Raw genomic sequence first — 22,753 nt, 5'->3', positions numbered from 1 at the left:
GTTTATTGGGACAGAGTTATCTCACTGTGACCTGGAGTTCATCAATTAGGCTAGGCACAAGCCTCAGAGATCCACCCTCCTCAGGGCTGAGATCACAGGGTGTATACCATCATGCCTGGCTTTTCCTGTGGGCACTGGGGACTTTTCATTCATCATTCTGAGCTTGGAACTCCTGCTCTTGCTCTCTACAGGATTCACTCATTCATTCAACACAGGACTGTTGAGTACATACTATGAGCTGGATACCATGTCAGGCCTCGGGACACAGGATAAGCACACCAGGACTCTACATTCATGAGGCTGACGTTCTAGTATGTCCTGGGTCACTGGGTAGTACTGGTGAGGACGGGAAACGCTGACAGGGTCACAAAGGCCTCTTTGGAGAGGAGACACATTGTTGGATGGATATGGGAGAAAGCTAAGTGTACACCCAGGAGAAGAGGTTTCCAGGCTCAGGGAGCAGTTGGTGCAAAGGCCCTGAGGCCCCGAGGATGTTCAGGGTGCCAGAGAGATGCTGGTGCAGCCAGGAGGAAGGGTAGGAGCAGAAATTGTAGAGTAAATGGTGTGTGAACAAGGCCTCATGGTCATGGAACGGACTCTGGGTCTAATTCTCAGTTGCCAGGGAGCCGTGGGACACTCTGGAGAGTGGAGAGTGATGATATCAGAAGCCCTCTCTGTGGGAGCATGAACATGGGGGTCCTACAAGGATCTGGTGGCATGGTGTGGGTGAGGAGACTGACTGAGTCTGGGGTCCTGTGAGTTACTAAACAGCTGTTCTTAAACCCTGGCCTCAGGACAAAGTGGAGTCCTTTCTGTGGTAAGGATGGAGAGGAGGGGTATCTTAAACCCAAAATTAGGACTTTTTTTTCTCCCCCATTCTGAGGCTTTGGCCATGCCGGGCTGTTGTCTGTTGAGGGACCCACTATGCTCTGAGGGGCTACGTTGTATCCAGCCTCACTGGGAACAGTGGGCCCTGGGGTCCATTGCCAATCTCCCATTCCCGCAGCCAGCGTCTCACCTAGTCAGTAGCCAACCTGGCTGCTGACCATGGGTACATGAATGAGGCCACAGGAGACTAGACGTGGTCAGCTGACCCAATGCCAATGACCAATCTGGCAAATGGCAAATTTCAACAGCTTAAAGAGAACAGGCATTTGCATTTGTGTATGTATGGTTCGTTATGCAGCGTGAGCTGACCGATACACCAGGAGGATGCAGTTTCATGGGACTCTCGGCAACTTGACAAGTGCCAGGCTTGGAGCGTCCCCAGGGATGGAACCTCCTTCAGGAAGTCAGTGCTTCCTCCCAGGCTGCCTCCCAGCGGGTCATCTTGGGGACCCACATGGCCTTTGGTACCACCCACACCTCTCACACGATGAAGGCAACATGCTGGGCTTCTATCTTCAGGACCCTAGTCACAATTCCAAAACTGTGTCCAGACCTTGCCAAAAGTCCCTCAGGGGACCAAAAATTGCCTCTGGCTGTAAAACCACTGACATAACCACCCTGTGAGGCCAAAGAGAATGTGCTGAGGACAGCAGAAGGCTGAGAGAGAGGCGCAGCTAAAAATAACAGGGCTCAATCAGGGACCACAAATCACCAGGACTGCTCTGGCCTGAGGCCGCCATCTGTTTCTATGGTGTAGGTGGGGAGGGGAGGGGGGAGAGGGGAGGACAGGGGGTGAGGAGAAGTGGAGCCAAGGTGAGAAGGTGAGAGCGTGGTGGCTGGGAGGCTGAGGTGAAATAGACACTGTGAGGTTGGTCCCCTAGGAGAGACCCCTGTGGCGTTGACTTCTTGGGAAAGGCCCAGAGGAAGCATGGAGGACAGCAGGAGACACTGGCCCATGAACAGAATCGGGGCAACCAGGAGAACCCCTCACTCTGCCCACAGTTGGGTTCCCTGGCCTCACAGAAGCCCCCATGGACCTTAGGGGCCACATGAGGGCTTCAGTAGGGCCAGATACTCTGACTTCATGCAGGAAGCTGGGCATGCGGGTTCCTTTATTAAAAACGGAAATCTGGAGCTGGGAGGATGGTTCAGCCAGCAAAGTGTCTCCCATGCAAGGGTGAATTCCACCCCTAATACCCACGTGAAAAAACCAGGCATGATGGAGGATGCTTGGAATCCTGGCACCGGGGAGGCAGAGACAGGAGGATCCCTGGGACTTCCTGGTCAGCCTAGTCCAAACCGACGGGCACCAGGCCAGTGAGAGATCTTGTCTCCAAAGATAAGGTCGGGGCACCTGTGGAATGTCAGATGAGGTTGACCTCTGACCCCCATGCTCACATGTCACACATGCATGTTCATGTCCCCAGATGTGCACCTGCAAAGCTATGAAAGGAACTCCCCACACTCTGCAAAAAAGAGCTTGTGTGAATTAGAAAGCACAAGACAGAACACTTCCAATTAACACTGATGATCCACACAGAAGCCCAGGATAGCTGGTTCCACAGTGAGAGGTAGGGGGCAAGCAGATGCTCCGGAAGTACCCAGGTCACCATGGTGACCGTTACTGTACAGACCTGAATTTAAAAAACAAAAACAGGTGCTGGAGAGATGGCTCAGTGGTTTAGAGCCCTGGCTGCTCTTCCAGAGGACCGAGGTTCAATTCCCAGCACCCATCTGGAAGCTCGCAGCTGTCTGTAGCTCTGGTTCCAGGGGACCCAACACCCATGGCAAAAAATAACAATGCACACAAAATAAAGTTAAATTAAAAATAATTTTTTAAAAAAAGAAGAAAAAAACAAAAACAAAAAAACCATGTGACCAGGCATGGTGATGCATGCCTGTAATCCAGCACTGGGGAGGCTGAGGCAGGAGGATTATGAAAGGCAGCCTGAGCTACATCATGAAGATCTTGACAGAAAACCAACAAAGCAGTGTCTCCCTCCCCCACTCCTGAGGCTCTCACTTCTCATCTCTCCCCCCCCCCCCCCCCCCCCCCCGGCTTCTGCCAAGACTTTGCACTTTGCCCCAAATACACTATTGCTGTTCACACCTCAGAGCCTTTTCACATGCTGTTCCCACTCCTGGAATGGCTTTCCTCAGCCCCTTTCCCTCCCAGCTCAGCTCCTGTCCACCCCAAGGGAGGAACTAGAGGGTTACTATTGCTAGACTTACACCAGCGCACCCCCACCCCCGCCCCCGCACAGCCCAGAGAACCCATTGAGAATGTAGCCCTCGTTGCCCAGTGTTTGATTGACACCCCTGTTTCCAGGAGGGCTGGAATCACACAGTGCCTGACACAGGAGGCAAGCACCCAGGTATGCAGAAAGACTGGATGACTGATTAACACTTGAATGAATGAATGAATGATTGCAGTCATAAAGGGTGCCTCTCTGCTGGTCAGTGCGTGCCTGTGGCTGGTTGTCCCAGCCACCTTTTCAGAGTGAGGGCCATAAGACTTCATCACACAGCTGGCGCCCCTCATGGGGACAACGGCCAAGCCTTCAAATGAGCCCAGAACTGGAGATGGAGACTAATATTACAAAAAAAATGAAGCTCATAAATTAAGATCCCAGCACCCAAGAGGCTGAGGCAGGGGAATGGTGAGTTTGAGGCTAGCCTGGGCTACACAGCAAAGCAAGGACTTGTCTCAAAACAAACGCTGGTGTCTACCGCCATGCTTGGAATGGCCCAGGCTTCTTGGGTGGAGGTCAGAGGGGCTGGCAGCTGGGTGTCACCACACCCCACGTGACCCACAGCACACAGCAGTGAGGATCCTGATAAACGCCTTTGGCAAAGTCACCGGTAAGACAGGGCCACCTACAGAGCACGGTGGATGGAAGTTCGAAAGGAGTGTGCCCTGTCCTGTTGACATATCCTCACCTCACACTGTGGCTGCCAGGGCAATGCCCTCTGAGCGCCGAGACAAGGGTTTCAACCCGTTTGGAAACCCCGTCCTTTTAAAGTTAGAAACCCTGAGAGACATGGGCCAGGACCTCTTAAAAAAAATGCTCTGATGCCCTATTCAATTGTCTTCACTTTAGGGTCTCAATATGCAGCGCAGGCTGGCCTTGAACCCTCAGACATCTGGTGTCAGTCACCCCAGCTCTGGGATCACAAGCATGTGACACCACACCCAGTTCTAAGAGGCCCAGGCTCTTGAAAGCGGCCAACAACACCCCTCGCAATACCTTTCCATTCTTCTGTGCCCACCCAAAGCTGGTAGCCAGGCCTCCCCAGGGGCTGCCCCCGCCCCCTCAGGGCCTACAGTGGCATTTTCTTCAGCCAAAATGCAGACCCTGCCCAGATCACCGGAGTATGAGGAAGTCTTCCCAGGACTCCAAGCTGCCCAGTGTCTCAGCAAAATGTCCCTTTCCTTCCCAGCAACATGGCGAGTTCCTGTGGCCTGTCCTCCTCCTCCTGGCTCCCTGCCTCCTCTAGAGCAGGTGTCTATGTTTCTTCCGGAACTGAACAGGCTTGACTCTTGGTTTAGCCAATCCTCCTCCCAGGGTTCCAGACTGTGAGCCTCACCTTCCAGGTGCTCCTCTGAGACCTGGTCTCTCTGACCTGGCTCTCCCCCACCATTGGGAGTGAAGTTGAGGGAGGCGAAGGAAGAGAAGGTGACACTCTGCTCCCTCAAGCCCTGGCTTGTGTGCCCGCCACAGGTTGCTACCCTGAACGGGTGTCTCAGGAAGGTTCTAGAAACCCCTTTTTAACCAGTGCATTGACGAGTCTCACCACGGGCCAAGCTGGGCAGCTTGTGAAGGACGGATCCAGCCTGTCAGCCGGACAAAGTTCAAGGAGAGGTGGGTGAGGGGAGGGGGCAGGTCTAGAGGATGGACAGACAGATGAATGGGTGGGCGAGAGCAGACTGCATCTCCTGCTGATGTCTCAGTCCGCCCTGTGGTGGTCCGTTCTGTGTACACGGTTTGTTACTATGTTCCCACTACAGCGGCAGCCCCAGGAGGCAAGGTCTGTGTCAGCCTCCTTCTCTCCGTGTCCCAGGCTCAGGACAGTGGGTGCACACAGGAACTGGGAGCAAACATCCACTTGGTGAACGTGTAAGACGGAAGCCAGGAAGGGTGAGTGGGCGGACAGAGGAACAGATAGAAAACGGATAGACCGAGGTCGAGGAGGGGATGGGTAGACTTGGGGTGGCCCGCCAGCCAGAGTCCTGCCCAGACACCTATGCAATCTCTCCATCCCTGGGACCCCCCACCCCCATTCCTTTTGGCCACCAGCCCAACCTCCAGTCTATTGCTCCCCTCCCCCACTCCCAGGTAAAGTTTATTCAGAGAAAACACAGATATCTCTTGGGTCGTGTTGAGAGTTACAGAAACCAGGAAAGAGGTGTTGTGGGGGGTCCCACACCTGAAGAAAAGGGTGTGCTGGGGACAACCCCAAGGAGACCTCCAGGCCTCAGAGGGGAAGAGTTGGACTTTAATAAAAGAGCGACCAACCTCATCATATTCCCTCTTTCCCCTTGGTTAGCAGCTGGGCTCAGTGGCTTCTGGCCCTTTCCCCCCAGATACATACCGTTTAAAATTACATCATGCATGCATGTATGCATTGCCCACTGGAAACATGACTGGTTTTTATTGGGTAACCAGTGCCTGCCAGGTGTCTCTGTGCATCTCATATAAAATATCTTGTGTCATCCACACAGCCATATAACAATATTATAGAAGGGGAAACTGAGGCTAGGGGAAGTGTAGTAATACACCCCAGGTCAGGCTTAGAACCCAGGCCGTTCAACACATTCTTAACTCCTAGGCTGGAAAAATCAGCCTGTGAAGATGAAACTGAGGTCTCCTGTGCTCTGCGCTGGGTCCTGGGCAGCCTCCTAGTGGTAGAGTCTCGGGGGCCAAGCTGAGGCTCTTCACTCCACGCTATTGGGAATAAGCAGCTGAGTTGCCTGGCAGAAAAGTCTATCTGCTTTCCTTTATCACTGTGCACCGCATCGCCGAGTTCAGGAATGACAGGGTTCTGAAAGCCCTTCCCCACTCCGGAAAGTGTTTTGTCTGGATCTGAAACTGTTGTTGCTTTACATTAGATTTTTTTCACCCAGGAGCTTCAAACCGACACCTTCTTAACGGGCGTTCTCCAAGACATCAGATTCTATGTGAGGCCAAGTTCAGAGAGTCACCCATCCCCAATGCAACCTGTCCAAGCTATGGGACTCTTTCTCGGGTTTGAAAGCTACTGGTGGGCAAGAAGCTTAGCAGGCGAAGGCGCTTGCTGCCAAACCTAATGACCTGAGCTTGATCCTGAGATCTGCACAGTAGAAAAGAATGGATTCCTGCAAGTTGTCCTCTGAACACACACACACACACACACACACCGTGCTCACACATACAGATACACAAAGACACAAACACATACAGTGTCACAATAAATAAATATAATAACAAAAGTTTGCAAGTTAATAACAGTTTGAAATTCTTCAGAGTTCATGAAACCTCAGCCCAGGGCTTCAGCCTCTGCAATAATGTATCTCCCTCTGTTTACACAGAAGACGCTATACAAATAGTGATTCTAGACACGAAGCCAGCTAGAGTTATTTCTGTCCCTCTTTGCTAGCTGAAAAATTTGTGTTTAAAATTGAAGAGTAGGTATGAGTCAGAAGCTACAATTTTTTTGTGCTTTGTTTCTTTATTAAACATTAATTTCTGGTTCGTACCTGTTCTGTTTTCTGAGTTTGAGTGCATCTTTAACATTGAAATTTATTCTTCTTAAATGAGCGGTTTAAAACCAAAGAACAAACAGTGAAAATAATACTTCTTCTAATACAATTACTAGAAATAATTTTGTCATATAGAAGAGAGGATCGCCTGAAAAAAAAAAAAAGATCTTCTCCAGGTGTCAAATACCCACCCACAGGGCTGCTCCCTGGAGGAGGCAACTGACATCATCAGCCTCCCACGGGTTATCTTCCGCATTTGCTCTCGACAGACAGACACCACCGTGTGTCAATAAAGCAGATAGAGCGCTATCTTGCTCGTGGGTAAATGTGCAAATGTGTTTCAACATTTTTAGTCCTTCACTACCTTCTCGAAATTTCTTTGCGCTCGTGGGATGTCTCTGAGAGTTGTTTGTGCGAATGCACCTTCCTTCAAATTCTCATATCTGCGGTGGCAACGGGATCTCTTGGTTTTTAATTAATTAATTTGGAGACCTTCCCACACAAGTACTGTATTGATGTCATTTCCACACTTCCTGTTCGCCCTTGTGTCTCCCTATTCTGTCTCAAAATGATGACTTCTCTGTGTGTGTGTGTGTGTGTGTGTGTGTGTGTTTCAGTTAGTGCCACTGGTATGTATATGTGTTTAGGGCTGACCATTTGGGACTGGATAACCCATCAGGCATCTGTCCCCAGAGGAAATAGATGCTCCCTCTCACAGCAGCCATTGATTGGCTGTAGCTTATGTTAGCTCCGTCCTGGATAGGCACTTTGGTTGCTTCTTGGTTTCACTCCATAAAGCACACTCTCTGAGCCGAGTACAGAAAGTTCAGAGGGCAGGCACATGGTCTGAGGTTTGAAAGATCTTGTCAGGTGCCAGCCGAAGCATGTCCCAGCCTATGACTTCTGACAGTCCTGGGCTATTTTCACCCTGCCCTTTCTCAGGATGGCCCAGGGCCATTTCAGGTTCCACATCCCTTTCTCAGCGCTGGGGGCACCTCCTATGTGAATCTCGTGACTCCTGTGGCTATCACAACACTTCCCCCCCCCTCCCAGCGCCACACACACACACACACACCATGTACCTCGTGACCTGGGCTATTTAGGTGACTGTGCCCTGTCCCTGTCCCAACACACACACTCACATAGCCTGTCCCTTCCAGGGCTGGGAGAGATTTCCAGGCCTGATCAGGTTACTCTGTCCCAGGTCCAGACTGGCAGCTGGGTCTGGGGATCCCGGTGGGGGCTGTTCTTATCACCTGTCCCCACCCACAGAGTTTCCTCTTCCCCAGGACATCCAAAGGCCCTTGCCCAGGCCTGATCAATTCTCCTACTCCTTTGTGCATAATACCTCCCCCGCAACTAGCCTGAGATATTGCCAAGAGTGGAGACAGCATCTTGTCACTGGGTCCCCAAAGCTTGGCATGAAGAAGGTGCCAGAGAGAGAATGACCAAGCAAGAAACTAAGAGTGGACAGGGAGTGGGTGTTGCCCCTCCACCTACATGTCCCCAACCTGATTGCTTTATCAGCTGTGACCAGACACGTCACAGAAACAGCCCAAAGGAGGAAGAACCCATTCCGCTCAAGGTCTGGGTGTTCAGTTCAGGCGGCTGAACCTGCACATTTAGGAAGAACATGGTTCTGATGGGAGAGATTCTTCACAACATGGTGGACAACAAACGGGGGGGGGGGCAGGGAGGAAGGGATCAGCACGCTATCACCCCCCAAGGTCCCACACCTCCAGTGATCTACTTCCTTCTGTTAGCTGCCCCGCCCCCCAAAGTTATAGAACCTTACAAACAGCCCCGCCGGCTGGAGAGTGAGCAGCCAATACACAGCAGTTCATACTTAATCTGCGTCCCATTATATCCTCATAACCTCGTGAGCAGATGCCCTCTCGAGCTGTGACATCAGCCATGACATGGGCAATGGGGCCTTACTTTAAAGAGGGTGAAATAAATTGATCCTTTTGGCCCAACGAGTCCTTGCATGTTCGGGATTCGCAATGGGCAGTGTCTAAACCTCCCTCTGTGCTTGCTCCAACACCCTCCACCAGACTAGGTGAGGTCAAGTTCAGAAGTGAGACGGCACCGTTTTTTTAGCCCCTCCGTTCCTTAGCTCTATCTGAAGGCCTTAGCTCACCACCATTTCCTGCCAGGACTACCACGGATGCCTCCCGCCTGTCATACCTGCTGTCTCATTCCCGCTCAGGTTCCACACAGCAGCCAACGTGATGAAGTATAAACCTCATGAGGGCTACTCTACTCCCCCCGCGGCCCCCCCCCCCCCGTTCCAATCCCGTCTGTGGGAGAGCGTCTCCTCGGCCTTCAGAAGGAATCGAAATTCCTGATACTTAGAATGTGGACTTCTGGACCCTAGACACATGAGGCAAAGGGCCGCTCTCGAATGAGCCTATGGGGAGCGTTTCGGCAGCTGCCAGAGCATGGGTGTAAAACATCCCCCTCCCCCCCAACAGCAATGTGTTAAAGGCCTGGTCCCTGGGGCTGTAGTATTGGGAGCAGAGCCTTTCAGAGATGGGATCTGGGGGGAATAATGCCCATTGGGTCACTGGGAGCATAGGAAACTAAGCACTATGACCCTCTTTGCTTTCTTTGGCTATCAGCAGCAGGGAGAGCAGTTAGGTCATGATACATCTCTGCCATGATGTGTGCCATCACAACTTGGGACCAAAGTAATGGGGTCAGTTGGCCTGGAGCCTCCAAAACATGAGCCAGATTAAACATTTCCTCTTCACAAGTTCATTGTCTCAGATATTCTGTCACAGTGGCATGAGGAAGACAGTCAGAGCTGACCTAGAAAATGAACACACCTCTTACTCAAGAGGGTTGGCACCCCACATCCCAACTCCCCCTCACATTTTAGAAGCATGGAGGATGCTCAGAGATGCCAGGCATGTTCTGGGTGACCCCTGGTCCTTCTGGACTTAAGAAGAGGTTGGCTAAGGATATATCCAGGCCTGAGCAGTCTAATGACGCTGGGGTCCACCTCCTCTCTCTCTTCATGCCTGATGGCTCCCTGTGTCCCTTGAGTGGGGAGGACAGTGGTGACAGTGTCCCCCAGCAAAGGCTTTGCTTGATGGATATGGCTGTTCAAGTAAACAACCCTGAGGATGCAGGGCTGAGCTCCACCCGCCCCTCACGACATTGGTGGCTTTGTATAGAGGACGACATCGCCATTGGACTGTCAACCTGGCACATTGTTCTTCAGCCATCAGCGTCATGGCAGGGAGAACCCACTATTTGCACCCCTTCCAAAGACATCAGGCAACCAATTAGAGATGAATGCATGGCCCACTGGCCCTCCTGCCAGCAGACAGTCCCAGACTTCCGGAAGATGACCAACCACCCAGGCGCTGTCATTAATGGTGAAGAGAACTGCTTGTGAATCACCGTCCGTGAGGTTCTGCCCAGGACACCTTGGAGGACCTTGGAGCTGGGACCCTCAGTGTGAAGAGGTTTTAGCTCAGTGGCCCCCTCTTAGTTCTTAGGGGGTCCCACTGTTTTCCACTTCTGTTCTAACCCTGGGAGCTCTGCTTCGAGAGGGACAGTGCTTGGTGACACTGTCCCTGGGGTAGGCGTGACAGCTGGCCCTGGACAAGTTCTCTTTACATTGAGAACGTGACTTGTAGGACCGAATGGACCTGGGTTCAAATCCTGAGTGCATCACTTTGTAAAAGGTTCTAGGTGAGTGACCTCACCTAACTGGACATCGATCATCTCCATCTGTAAGACGGAGAGTCGGGACCCATGACCTTGTTTGCTAAAACAATACTGAGCACAAAGGACTCTTCACGCGAAGTGAGAAAATCCAGGTACAGAAAAGACGCTGCAGAATTTTGTTTATATATGAAACCTTGAATTTGTCCCTCTCTTACCTACGGTTTCATGTGGCACAGCTTCAGTGACCTCTGGTCAACTGTGGTCCAAAATACTAACTGGACAATTCTAGAAGGAAACAATTCCTAGGCTTTAAATACCGTTCATTCTACCGCACTGATAGCTTGGTTCTTCTGTATTATTAGTGATTGTTTATCTGCATGCCCTGTGTGTCCTTTACAGGTGAAGCTACCCTAGGTCTGTGGCAGAGGAACAGAGTGAGTGTGTACAGGGTCTAATGCTAGTCTCTGGCATTCATGGGGTTTTTGGGGTGGACGCCCTCAGAGAAGGTGGGGCCATGGCATCCAGAGGTTCCAGGTTCCTGGACGGGACGTAGGTGCATGGATCCACCGTAGCAGCAAAGCAGGATGCAGCAGGCAAGGCTCTCACAGACATGAGGGGTGGCGCTTCTCACACTCAATGCTTCTTTGTTCATTTTAGACCAGAGAGGTTCAAGGGGCTCCTAACACCCATCCCCCACAAAAGTTACTGAATGTGTACCAAGACACCATGATGTGAATGTTACATGATGTGAATGTTACATGATGTGTACCAAGACACCATGATGTGAATTGTAAATGTAAAGAACACAGTGTTTAAAATTTAAAAAGAAAGGGGAGATGTGGATGCGCCCAGAGAGAAAAGCCTATTGCAAGGAACATGGGACCCTCTGATCCCTGGAGGAAGTGGTGGCATCTACCAACCCACAGACAGCCCTGGAACTTTTTCTCACTTGGTCATAGGCTTCAAACAAAGTCGTCCCAGGTACATTTGGGTTTCCCAGATCCAAGGTCAGTAAAATGCTATGGGAAACTGTCCAGCTTGAACCCTTGCCTTCAGCCCCTGAGGACTGAGCCAGGCACAGGTGCTCTGGTCCTCATATGTCCTGATACGGCACACATGGTTCAGGGTGTATGTGCATCATTTATTGTCAGGTTCTCAGAGGGCTCACCTCTACATAAAGGGATCATCTGAGATGGATTCTTATGGTCTGCTCAGGCCCAGGGGCCGGAAGAAGGGACCCGCCATTGAAGGTGTTCCCCCCACGCATCAGGCTGATAGACATTATCTCTTCCCTGCTCTAGCAACAATCTGCCAAAGTAGATATTGCAGTTTCTAAAGGGAGATCAAAGCCCAGAGAGGTCCAGTTGGAAGATGGATACTGAGTTCTGTACCTGCCTGTCCCATGGATGTCCAAGATGTGTGAATCCAAGTCAAGATGATCTCATTCCCAAGCTGGGTTCCAGCCTTGGTGCCTCACTGCTGAGGATGGAGCTAGGTGGTAACCTAGTTGAGGAATGCCCACCCTGCTCTTGGTCAGAGTCTCCAGTAAGACACTCGCAGAGACCTCAGAGGTCCTAGGACAATCCCTCTCTAAATCTGTGGACATCTGTCTCCAGGTCCAGAAATCCCACCCAGCTGGGTGTCCCCTCCTGAGTGAAGTGTCCCCACCTTCTCCAGGGTGAGTGATTCCCTCCTGCCTCCCTTGCTTGGGTGTTCTCAGTGCCTCTGTGGGAGCAGCTTCATGCAGCTCCAGAGGCTGTGGAGTGGCTAACAGTCTGGCTCGCAGAGGCAAGTGGAGATCAGGCCATGCCGCTCATCAGCTGAGTAACCTTGAATTACCCACTTAACCCCTCCCGGACTCCCTTCTGCTGCTATGAAGGGAAGCCAGCTGTCATTAAAGCTCATCACAGGAGAAGAGCTCCTCCCTTTCCTTCTCCCGACAGGGTCCCGGGTCTCTTTTCTTTCTCCGACTTAGCCCATAAATGGCTGTGACTGTTATTATGGCCACAGTGTCACTGAATGGGTACACATGTGCGTCCAGCACTTGCCCCCACCTGGAAGCTCCCGGGAGGCAGTGGCTCCCCATTTCCCTGTCTTCAGCCCCGACCATAGATGGTGGAGCAGGAAGATCTCTGGGAAATGTTCGTTGCTCAACCAGATATTAAAAGAAAATGCAGCATACAATCTCAATCATAAATGCCCTCAATACTGAGACCCCAAACTGCAAAAGCCACAATTATTCCAAGAAGACTCAGAGACAGTCTCTCTCTGCTTCTCTTTCTCTTTCCCCTCCTCTTCTCTTCTTCCCCATTTTTCTTTGTTCTGTGATATTGCTCAAACTCTCAGAGCCTTACAAACACGAGGCAATGATATTCTGTCTGATGACAGAGTCTTCCTGGGTTACTGGAACAACTGGGGGAGTTGGGGTAAGAATGTAACTTCAGGGATGCACACAATGGGGCCAATCAAGTCATCCATGACAGGTGTTTAATGGCACACGTCCATTCTTCCAACCAGTAAACTTTTCAATTATCTATGGAACCATCTCATATTTTAATCCATCCATCCATCCATCCATCCACCCACCCATCTGTAGTGGGTAGCTGTTCCAGCTTTGACCTGGAAGTAAGTACTATCCCCACTGAGACTTCTGGTAACTGTCATGCCTACGAGGCAGGGCTGAGACAGAAGCCCTTAAGACCTGAGATCCAGATGTGCTGGCTCTCTTGGCTCCTGGATCCTGGATTCTGGATGTAGACCAAGCAGAGCTCTCCAGAGAACACTGCTGGACTGCACTTCACCTCTCCTGGACTCTGTAACCCATCCCTTTACTTGTTAGTTACCCCACAAAATAAACCTCCCTTTTAACTATGTGGACTTGCCTTAATACTTCCACTAATATCCATCCATCCATCCATCAATCCATCTATCCATCTACTCTACCATCCATCCATCCATCCATCCATCCTACCAACATACCATCCATCCACCCACCCACACATCCCTTTCTCCCTCCTTACACCTGTCCTTCCACACATCTATCTAACCCCCTCTCCCTCCCTCTCCTTCCTCCTACTATCCATCCGACTACCCACCCATCTAACCATCTGCCCACTCACTCCTCCAAAACTACCACCATTCTATACATTTATCTGCCCTCCCATCCAGCCATCCAGCCACCTGCCATGCACCTACCAAGAACATTTTTACTGAATCCTCCCTAGCTTCCAGGCACTTTGCAAGGCACCGCTCATGTCCACATGCTGTCTTAAAGGAACTTACACTGTAGAGGAGGGGATAAGACCGTTAGTACTCCGAATCCAGTATGATCTGGGTCACCATAGGGATGAGTACAAGAGGCTGTGGTACACAGCCTAGGAGGGCCAGGGAAGGGTTGGTGGGAGAAGGGATGTCTAAGTCAAGGCAGGAGGGACCAGTAGGGGGCACTGTGGGGGGGAACGGCTTCCACAGAGAAGCAGGTTGAGCAAAGCAAGGGGAAGAGACAACATGCCGTGCCAGGGGAAATGCTGGTGGGCCTACCCTGCTGGATCATAGACGTGAAGGTAGAAGGGGAGAGAGAGAACCACGGTCCAGGTTGTGCTCACAAAAGACTTTGGGCTGAAGTTACATTTGACTTTGCCACCAGGGCTGTGAGCCTGGAACTGATGGGGCTTTGGAGCTGTTGATTTGGCTCAGTGGGTAAAGACACTTGTCACTAAGGCTGAGGACCCGAGTTCAATCCCTGGAATCCATCCAGTGGAAGAAGAGAACTGATTTCTGAAAAGTGGTCCTCTGACCTACACATCTGTGCTGTGGCACATGTGTGCCACCCTCCGCCCCTGCACCAGACTAATAATAAACAATAAATGTAGAAAGAGGGCCTTTCCAAGGAGGTAGGCTCTCTTTTGAAATTAGAGCAGTAGCTGGAAGGAGGTTTTCATACTTGAGGATCGTCACAAACAGCCTGGTTTTCTGCCTTTTTTCCAGAACCATTTTACACCTTGTTGAAAAGCCAGTGATGAAGTCAGGAGGTGAGTTCATGATCCCGGCAGCCATTCACATTCACCCTGAAAATGCTTCCATAACGTTTTAATGGTAAACTCAGGCCCCCAGACCAGGGGACAATCATTGACTCACAAAATCATGGTGACAGTAGCCCTGCCAGTGTTTTTGGACCAATGCACTCAGTCATCAATGCACCATCCATCTACACATCCCTTCATATATCCATCCATCCATCCATCCAACCATCCACTCATCTATCCATCCATTCATCAATCCATCCATCCATCCATACATCCATCCATACATCTATCCACACAACCATCAGTGCATCCATCTACACATTCATTGTAGATGTCTCCATCTACAATGCATACATCCACCTACCAACCCGCCCACCAACCTGTCTTTCTGCCTGTCTGCCGTTGTCTATTACCCCTCTAAACCATCACCTGTCTGAGTCAGTCCTGTATTGCATCCTCCCACTTGTTCTCCAGGTCAAGGTCTGTATCCTCAGAGCAGAGCTCATAGTGATGGTAACCCACTTCATGGTGCAAAAGAAACTGAACCAGGCCCCCACTTCCTAGGAACATAGAATTCCCTCGAGGACATGGGACCTATGCTAGATCCAATTTATGTCAACTTGACATAAGATAAAGCCGTCAGAGAGGAGGGACCCTCAATGAAGTAAATGCCTTAATAAGATTGGATTGTAGGTGAGCCTGTAGGGCATTTTCTTAATTAGTGATGATGGGGGAGGACCTAGCCCATTGTGGGTGGTACCATCCCTGGGCTGGTGGCCCTGAGTTCTATAAGAAAGCAGGCTGAGCAAGCCAGTGAGCAGCTCCCCTCCTTGGCCTCGGCATTGGCTCCTGCCTCCAGGTTTCTGCCTTGGGGTCCTGTCCTGACTTCTTTTGACAATGAATGGTAGAAGTATAAGCCAAACAAACCCTTTCAACTCCACGTTGCTTTGGTCATCGTGTTTCATCACAGCAATGAGAACTGTAAGTAAGGCAGGATCTATCCATCTATCTAGGCGGGTGTGATGGATCGGCGTACAAAGGTACTTGCTGCCAACAAGGATGATGTGAATATAAGTTCCAGAATCCACATGGAGATCAAGGGGGAGATCTGACTTTCACACATTGTCCTCTGACCTCTACATGTGTGCTGTGGTACCTGTGTGGTTTTCAGTATACCACATGTACACACACACACACACACACACACACACACACACACACACATAATATAAATAAATGTAATGAGACACACAAGTCCCAGATATCAGCATTGGCAGCGCAGGGAAAAGAGACAAGGTAAGAAGTGGAGCCCCCACATCACCCCTGAAACGGCGAGGAGCCAAAATATACCTCCAGTTGTGAATAGAGTAAGGAACAAGAGTGTAAAAGCATTCCTCAAAGTTGCCACGGTAACCAATGCGGAACTAAAAATAGTGACAGACCTAGATTGTGTGGATGGAGCAAGAAATGTCAAGAGATGCAGTCTCGGGTCTGTGAATTGATAGACATCAAGTGTCAGCGTGGTATGGAGAGCCTCGGAGGGAACGGCAGAGGGAACAGCTAGAAACAGAAGGACATGAGCTGGGAGGCAGGGTGAAAACTTTCCATTTCCGTGTGTGCATGTGTGGGCATTGGCATGTGTAGAACACTCGTTGGAGGGGGCGTATGTGTGCACGCACGTGTGTGTGTGTGTGTGTGTGTGTGTGTGTGTGTGTGTGTGTGTGTAGGACAGCACTCAATGTATTTAAACATCCTCAATGGCTCTTTATTCTTTGAGGCAGGATCTCTCAATCAAACCCTGGGGAGGGGTCCCCTGTCTCTGCCTCCCGAATTACAGCCAGGCCACCATGCCCATTCAACATGTACAGTGGGTTCTAGGGATTTGAACTCTGGACCTAACACTTGCAGAGCAAGCACTGTAACCACTGAGCCATCCTCCCTGCTCTAAGATGTTTATCTTAACGGACCACTCCCACCGTGTGCCTGTTCTCAGAGGAAAACCTCTGCGTACTCAAGAAGTGATAAATCTGTTCAGCTGATGGCGACTCATCAGACAGGTGGCTCCCATCATCTGCCACAGAACATGGGCTCTTGGGACACAATTCATAGGGGTCCTCCACGTGGACAAGAAAATCTACGTCTTTATTTCACACTAGCCTCTTCCTGAAACCTAGCATTTGCTGTCTTTAAAGAAACAAAAGCCACAGGACTATTTTCAACCCCCGTGTCTTTGTCTCCCAAAGAACTAAGACTTTGGAGGCTTTTCCTGTCCCTTTACACTTACCGTAAATACCTCGAGATATTTATATTCCTCCCCGCTTCAAGATGACACAGCTTGCTATTGTTATTGTCTGTTTTGAGACTGGGGGGGGGCGGGGGCAGGGGGGGCATGTCTCACTGTGTAGCCCAGGCTGGCCTCAAATTCCTAACCCTCCTTAGCCTCCCCGCTACTGATAGGCCTGCACCCTCATCGACAACATAAAATGACGGTGTTTGTCAGGCTCCCAGCTAGGTTCTGTTAACCAATGTGCTAACAGAAACACATGCTTGCTGATGGGGTTTGTTTCTTTAAGGTAAGTGCTAAGCTGTGGATCACAGTGTTTCAAAACAGCTCGTGTGCAATCCCGAGCGTTATACTCTGGTGCCCTGCGAGCGTGGCTCTGACGATCTGGGCTCGGAGCCTCAACACCCATGCAAAAGCTGGGCGTGGCGGTGACCCTCTGCGAACCAGGGCTAGGGAATGGGCAGAGACATGTGGATCCCTGAAGCTCACTGGACTGACAGTCTAGCTAGTCAGCAACCTCTAGGCTTGGTGGGAGTCCCTATCTCAAAAAATAAAGTGGAAGACACTGACATTGACCTCTGGCCTCTACATGCATGTATGTGTACATGTGTATGTACACACACACACACACACACACACACACACACACACACACACACACCCCACTGCTCCGAGAGAGCTCTATGTCACTGAGGAAGATGAGAAACTGGGTTAGAAGAGTCATGAGGTCATGGTGTCTATCAGTGCTCCCAGGACCCGCAAGCTGCCGGAGGCTGGGACCAGATGGATGGTAGATGGGGAACGTAAACTGAAGAGAGAATCACCGTGACCACGGTACAGGTCAGAGCCATGGTGACGGTTTTTCCTGCAAGCCCGCTGCCTAAACCCCTGCGAGTGTCATCCACAAAACGCTGGCCATAAACACAGGAAGGGGTGACCATCAGCTCCCATTTACCACCTAGGAAATACACTCCCAGCTGTGTGGGGGGACGAGTCCCAGACCACACGGCCGGTGAGGCGTACAGCTAGGGTTGAGACTGTGGGCTGCCTCATCCTCAGGACGTGTCTGCCTGACTCACCCGTCCATGCTGCCAAGCTCAGCCCCACCCTCATCTAGCCCATGAAGCAAGGGCCAGACAAGTCCGGTGGAGCCAAGCCCAGCTCCCTGCAGGCCTAGGGAAGCTGTGGAGGTTTCCCTTTCCTTAGCTGTCTGTTGGTTCTTCCAAATCCCCAGGTGGTGGCCCTGGGAAGGTCACATTGAAGCCCATGCTCTGGGTGTCACCATCAAGGCTCAAAGCCTGCTTAGTCCTTCATTTGTCTGTCCATCCGTCTATCCTCCCTTCCCTTTTCCTCCCCTGGATCTCACTCTATAGCCCAGGCTGGTCTTGAACTCATGACCCTTTTGGTTCTGTCTCCTTAGTGCTGGGATGACCAGTGTGTCACCCCACCCAGTCTATTTTGCTCCACATCCCTTGCTCCTCTCTTTCCCATTTAGCCTTGAGAGCCCTCCTTGACATCAAGTCTAAATGCCCCCAACTGTTTTGGACCTTGTATATCCCTTCATGCTCCTCATTGTTGCAAGATGATCCTGAACTTGATTTCTTGGGACCCACGCAGGCCATAAACACTAGCTTGCTGTTTTAGTCTGGAGGTGGAGACGGCCCCTGCTCTTGGACTGACTGATGAGCATCTTGTTGCTGAACTCTGCCTCTTCTGGACTCTCTTCTGCATTGTGCCCATGACAGCCACTGTCCCGAGCCATCGCACTGTAATTACCACACAAGGACAAGGGGACAACATGGATGCCCTGTGGAAAGGCTCCTGTTGGTGCCCAGTGAAGCCTGAGGATAGGACAGCGGCTACACCTTGAGAACAGAGGAGTCTCATCCCAGGGAGGAAAATGAGGCGGAAAATCAAGTTGCCACAGCAGAGGCGGGTGTGCCAGTGTAAGGGTGATTAAAAGAAACCCTTGGAAGGAAAAAAGAAAACAACCCCAAACCCCAGCCCCCCTCAAATCTCCAAACAACTGCTAATTAAGCTCTTCAAAAGTCAAAAAGATGAACCCTCTAGGCAGCACATCCCACACTTGCAGTGCAGGCAGTGATTTTTGTCGCAGCCAAACGTCACGCTGCCCATCACACATGTGTTTTGGAGGCGAGTTTTATTGGCTGCGTAATTGCAATCGTGTTTACCGTGTCTATCTGCCTTTGCTGTAGGACAGTGCAGGCGACGGCAGAGCGGGGGACCCACCGTGCATGTCTGCGGGCACCCATTTAGACATCGTAATGAGGACATTTCACGGTGACACTGAGGATGTCTGTGAGGATCTGAGTCCTTTAAAGGCGTGCCTTGTCCAAAGACACCGCAGCTGGCGCCCCTTTGAAGGCTCCAGACCTTGCTGAGACTCTGGCTGTGCTCTGTTAACAAGGTGAAGGGTAATTCTCGGCCCTGCTTATTTTATGGAGCAGGGGAGAGGATTAGTGATGGCTATGCAAAGTGGGAGGGGCATAATCTGATGTGACATCGAAGGGGACAGTTAGAAAGATACCCAGAGGCAGAAGGGGAAAAATGAGAGGAGACTCACTCACCCTCCATCCCATCTGCAAAGCTATCTCAGACCCAGTCCCCACGGCATGTGCCCCCTAATCTCATCACATAGTCTCTAGAGGCTACCTTGGTGATTACTTTTGGGCCACACCCCATGTGTTTTTATTTTGCCTTCTTTTACTAAACCCACGAGTCTCCTAGAAAGTTACCAGATCTGGGCTAGTCTTGGGGACCCCAGTCACAGAGAGGTAAATATGGATGAACAGATTTATAAGTGGATCAGATGGATACATGAATGTGTGGCTGAGCGATTGGCGATGCAGGAATGGATGCATGAGCTGGTGAATGGATGAGCAAATGGATGAGTGAATGGATGCATGAGCTTGTGAGTGGATGCATGAGCTGGTGAGTGGATGCATGAGCTGGTGAGTGGATGCATGAGCTGGTGAGTGGATGCATGAGCTGGTGAGTGGATGCATGAGCTGGTGAGTGGATGCATGAGCTGGTGAGTGGATGCATGAGCTGGTGAGCGGATGCATGAGCTGGTGAGCGGATGCATGAGCTGGTTAATGGATGAGTGAATGGATACACCAATGGCTAAGCAGATGACAGAAGAAGTTATGAACAGGAAGGAGGGAAAAAAGAGGGAAAGATGGATAGATGAATAAAAGGGTGGATGAATGAATGATTAGGTGGGTGAATGAAAGTGATGACTGATTAGAAGGGAGTGTGTGTGTGTGTGTGTGTGTGTGTGTGTGTGTGTGTGTGATGAAGTGAATATGTGGTGTAGGAGAGAGTGGTCAAAACCTTTCATGTTCTCTCAACAACTAATTTTAATGGCATCTGGAGTTCCTCTAAGGCCCAGACTTTCCATAGCAGCTTCCTCAGTGAGTCAAGGTGGGGGATCTGCTTCTCAGTACCACCCACTCCCTGGGGGCATGTGGAGGACCATGGCTTTGCTCTGGATGCCCATGGTAGAGGGTAAGGTCAGCAGGGGCAGGAGTGATGCTCATGGTAGTGGGTCAGGGCAGGAGTCCAGTGGGGAGCAGACTCACTGGCCAGCAACACCACAAAGTTCCAAACAGAGTTTCCTTTTCTCCATCCACAGGTATGACCCATTGAACACATGTGCTCTTTTTTTGGAGATGTTTTTTATCTGCAAGCATCAAATATCTCTTCATAATTCATTATTCTGGAAACATGATCAATGTTACAGAAAAGCTGTTTCTTTTTTCATTCTGGGTTCTGTAAGTAAACTGAGTCACAAAAGGAGGAGGAAGAAGAGGAAAAGGAAGAGGAGAAGAAAGAAGAGGAGAAGGAGGAAGAAGAGGAGGAGGAAGAGAAGGAAGAAGAGGAGGAGGAGGAGGAGGAGGAGGAGGAGGAGGAAGAAGAAGAAGAAGAAGAAGAAGAAGAAGAAGAAGAAGAAGAAGAAGAAGAAGAAGAAGTTGTTGTAGTAGTTGGTCTAGCCTTGTCTAATCCCAGTGGAAAGGAAGAAGAACCAGGATGAATGAGGTCAAAAAACAACACAGAGAATGGACAGAAACCAGCAGAGAAAGGGAACTATCTAGAAAACACACCTGGCCTTTCAGCCGACATCTCACTGGACACACAAGCACTCGGGTTAGGAGGGTAGGGCCCACAGTCAGAGCTGCGGTCTCACCACCCTGTTGCTGTGACTCAGAGGCCCTGTCACTGCCCAGCTCTGAGCCCGTGGACCTTGGTTTCCATACCTCTTAACTGGAGGAAGCCATATTCATATGGCTCCTAGGAGGGCCCTAGGAATAACGGGGTGGGGGTGGGGCGAACTACAAACTGTGGGGTGCGGTGCACGCGAGAGATGGGTCGTTTTTTAGACACTGACTGGATTGGTGGGTAGGGTTAAATGGAATGAGATTTGAGTTTCTCTGGAGTTCAAGAATGCAAAGGTAGATGGAAATACAGTGACATCCATAGACGGTCCCATGCAAAGATGGCCAGGCAGGCTCGTGGGCACCAGTGCAGGCTTCCCACAGCACTTGACACAGCCTCCATCCATGTCCTTACACAGACACACCCTCCCACTTCTGTAAATGTACCATTAAACACATGAACCCGGAGCCTTGTATGGTAGGGTACTCAAATCTATATCTCAGCTTTTAGGGGGCAAAGAAGGTTGTGAGTTTGAGGCTAACCTGGGCTACACAGCAAGGGTCCATCTTCACATAAAGGAGTGAATGAACAATTGCATGAATGGACACACACACACACACACACACACACACACACACACACACATGCATATGGGAACCCTTGCTCACACTCATGTATACCCTTGGGGTCCAGTGCATGATGAGGAACCACGGGCTGAGGGAATGGATGACTGACGGGCAAGGTGGGCTCCTTCCTAGTCAACGCTTCAGGCTTGTGTGAGGTATGAGGAGAGGGCAAAGCTTGAGCCCTGCCCCCCTTGGCGGTTTCAGGCTTCTGTCTCTCTTAGCTCTTAGCTGAACTCAAGCCCCTCCCCCACACATGCTGTGTTGCTTACTTTGGGGGTCAGCTGTCACAAGCCAGAGTCACCTGAGAAGAGGGGACCCCAATTAATAAAATGCCTCCATCAGACTGGACTGTAAGGCAAGACTGTGGGACATTATATTTTTTTCTTAGACTCAGTTATTTTTATTTTAGATGTATGAGTGTTTTTGCTGTGTTTTTTGTATGCACACCATGTGTGTGCATGATGAGCACACAGACCAGAAGAGGGCATCAGAGCCCCTGAAGCTGGAGTCACAGATGGTTGTGAGCTACCATGTGGGTGCTGGAAACTGAACTCCGGTCCTCTGCATGAGCAACAAGTGCTTTTAAACACTGAGCCATCTTTCTAGCCAGCCAGTGATGGTGATGGTGATGATGACAGTGATGAATTTTATGTAGCCCTGACTAGCCTGGAAATCTCTTATTTAGACCAGGCTGGCTCTGAAGTCTAAATACGAGATTTCCAGGCCAGTCAGGAAGTCTCTATTTGCCTCTACATTCCAAGTGCTAGGACTACAGGCATGAGCCTGGCCTCTATTTTCTTGATTGACGATGGATTAGCCCAGCTCACTGTTTGCAGTGCCATCCCTGGGTTCTGGGTTGTAAAGCAAGCAAGCTGAGCAAGCCATGGCGAGCAAGCCGGAGAACAGCATCCCTGCAGGGCATTACTTCAGTTCCTGCCTCCAGCTTCCTGCCTCCAGCTTCCTGCCTCCAGCTTCCTGCCTCCAGCTTCCTGCCTCCAGCTTCCTGCCTCCAACTTCCTGTCTTGGTTCCAATGATGATGGACTGTAAGCTGCCAACCAAATACACTCTTCCTTCCTTCAGGGATTTTGATCACAGTGTTTAATCCCAGCAACAGAAACTGAACTAAGCCATGATCTTTCACCTCTCCACTGAGACACAGAGCCCTGATGCCTGTACTTTGGGTTCAGGGGAGGAAAGGCCCCGGATTTTCCACAGTGAGGGGCTCCCTGTGGTTGGACTCTCAGTGTACCAGTACTGCCCTTTGCATCACCCAGAAACTGGACCGTGTAACTTATACACACACTGCACCCACCATGCCAGGAGAGAGGCCACATG

General features: G+C 50.6%; 1 protein-coding gene across 1 annotated transcript in view; it reads right to left on the bottom strand.

Moving 5' to 3' along the window:
* The window catches only part of Nos1 (nitric oxide synthase 1), a 170,302-nt gene that overhangs the window by 143,506 nt on the left and 4,043 nt on the right, over nucleotides 1–22,753 (bottom strand). The gene's annotated exons all lie outside the window — the stretch shown is intronic.

Source organism: Peromyscus leucopus, chromosome 23 (assembly GCF_004664715.2).
Source record: "Peromyscus leucopus breed LL Stock chromosome 23, UCI_PerLeu_2.1, whole genome shotgun sequence".
NCBI classification, from domain to species: domain Eukaryota; kingdom Metazoa; phylum Chordata; class Mammalia; order Rodentia; family Cricetidae; genus Peromyscus; species Peromyscus leucopus.
Note: the sequence above shows the minus strand (reverse complement) of the source record. Positions and strands in the feature narration are given on the sequence as shown.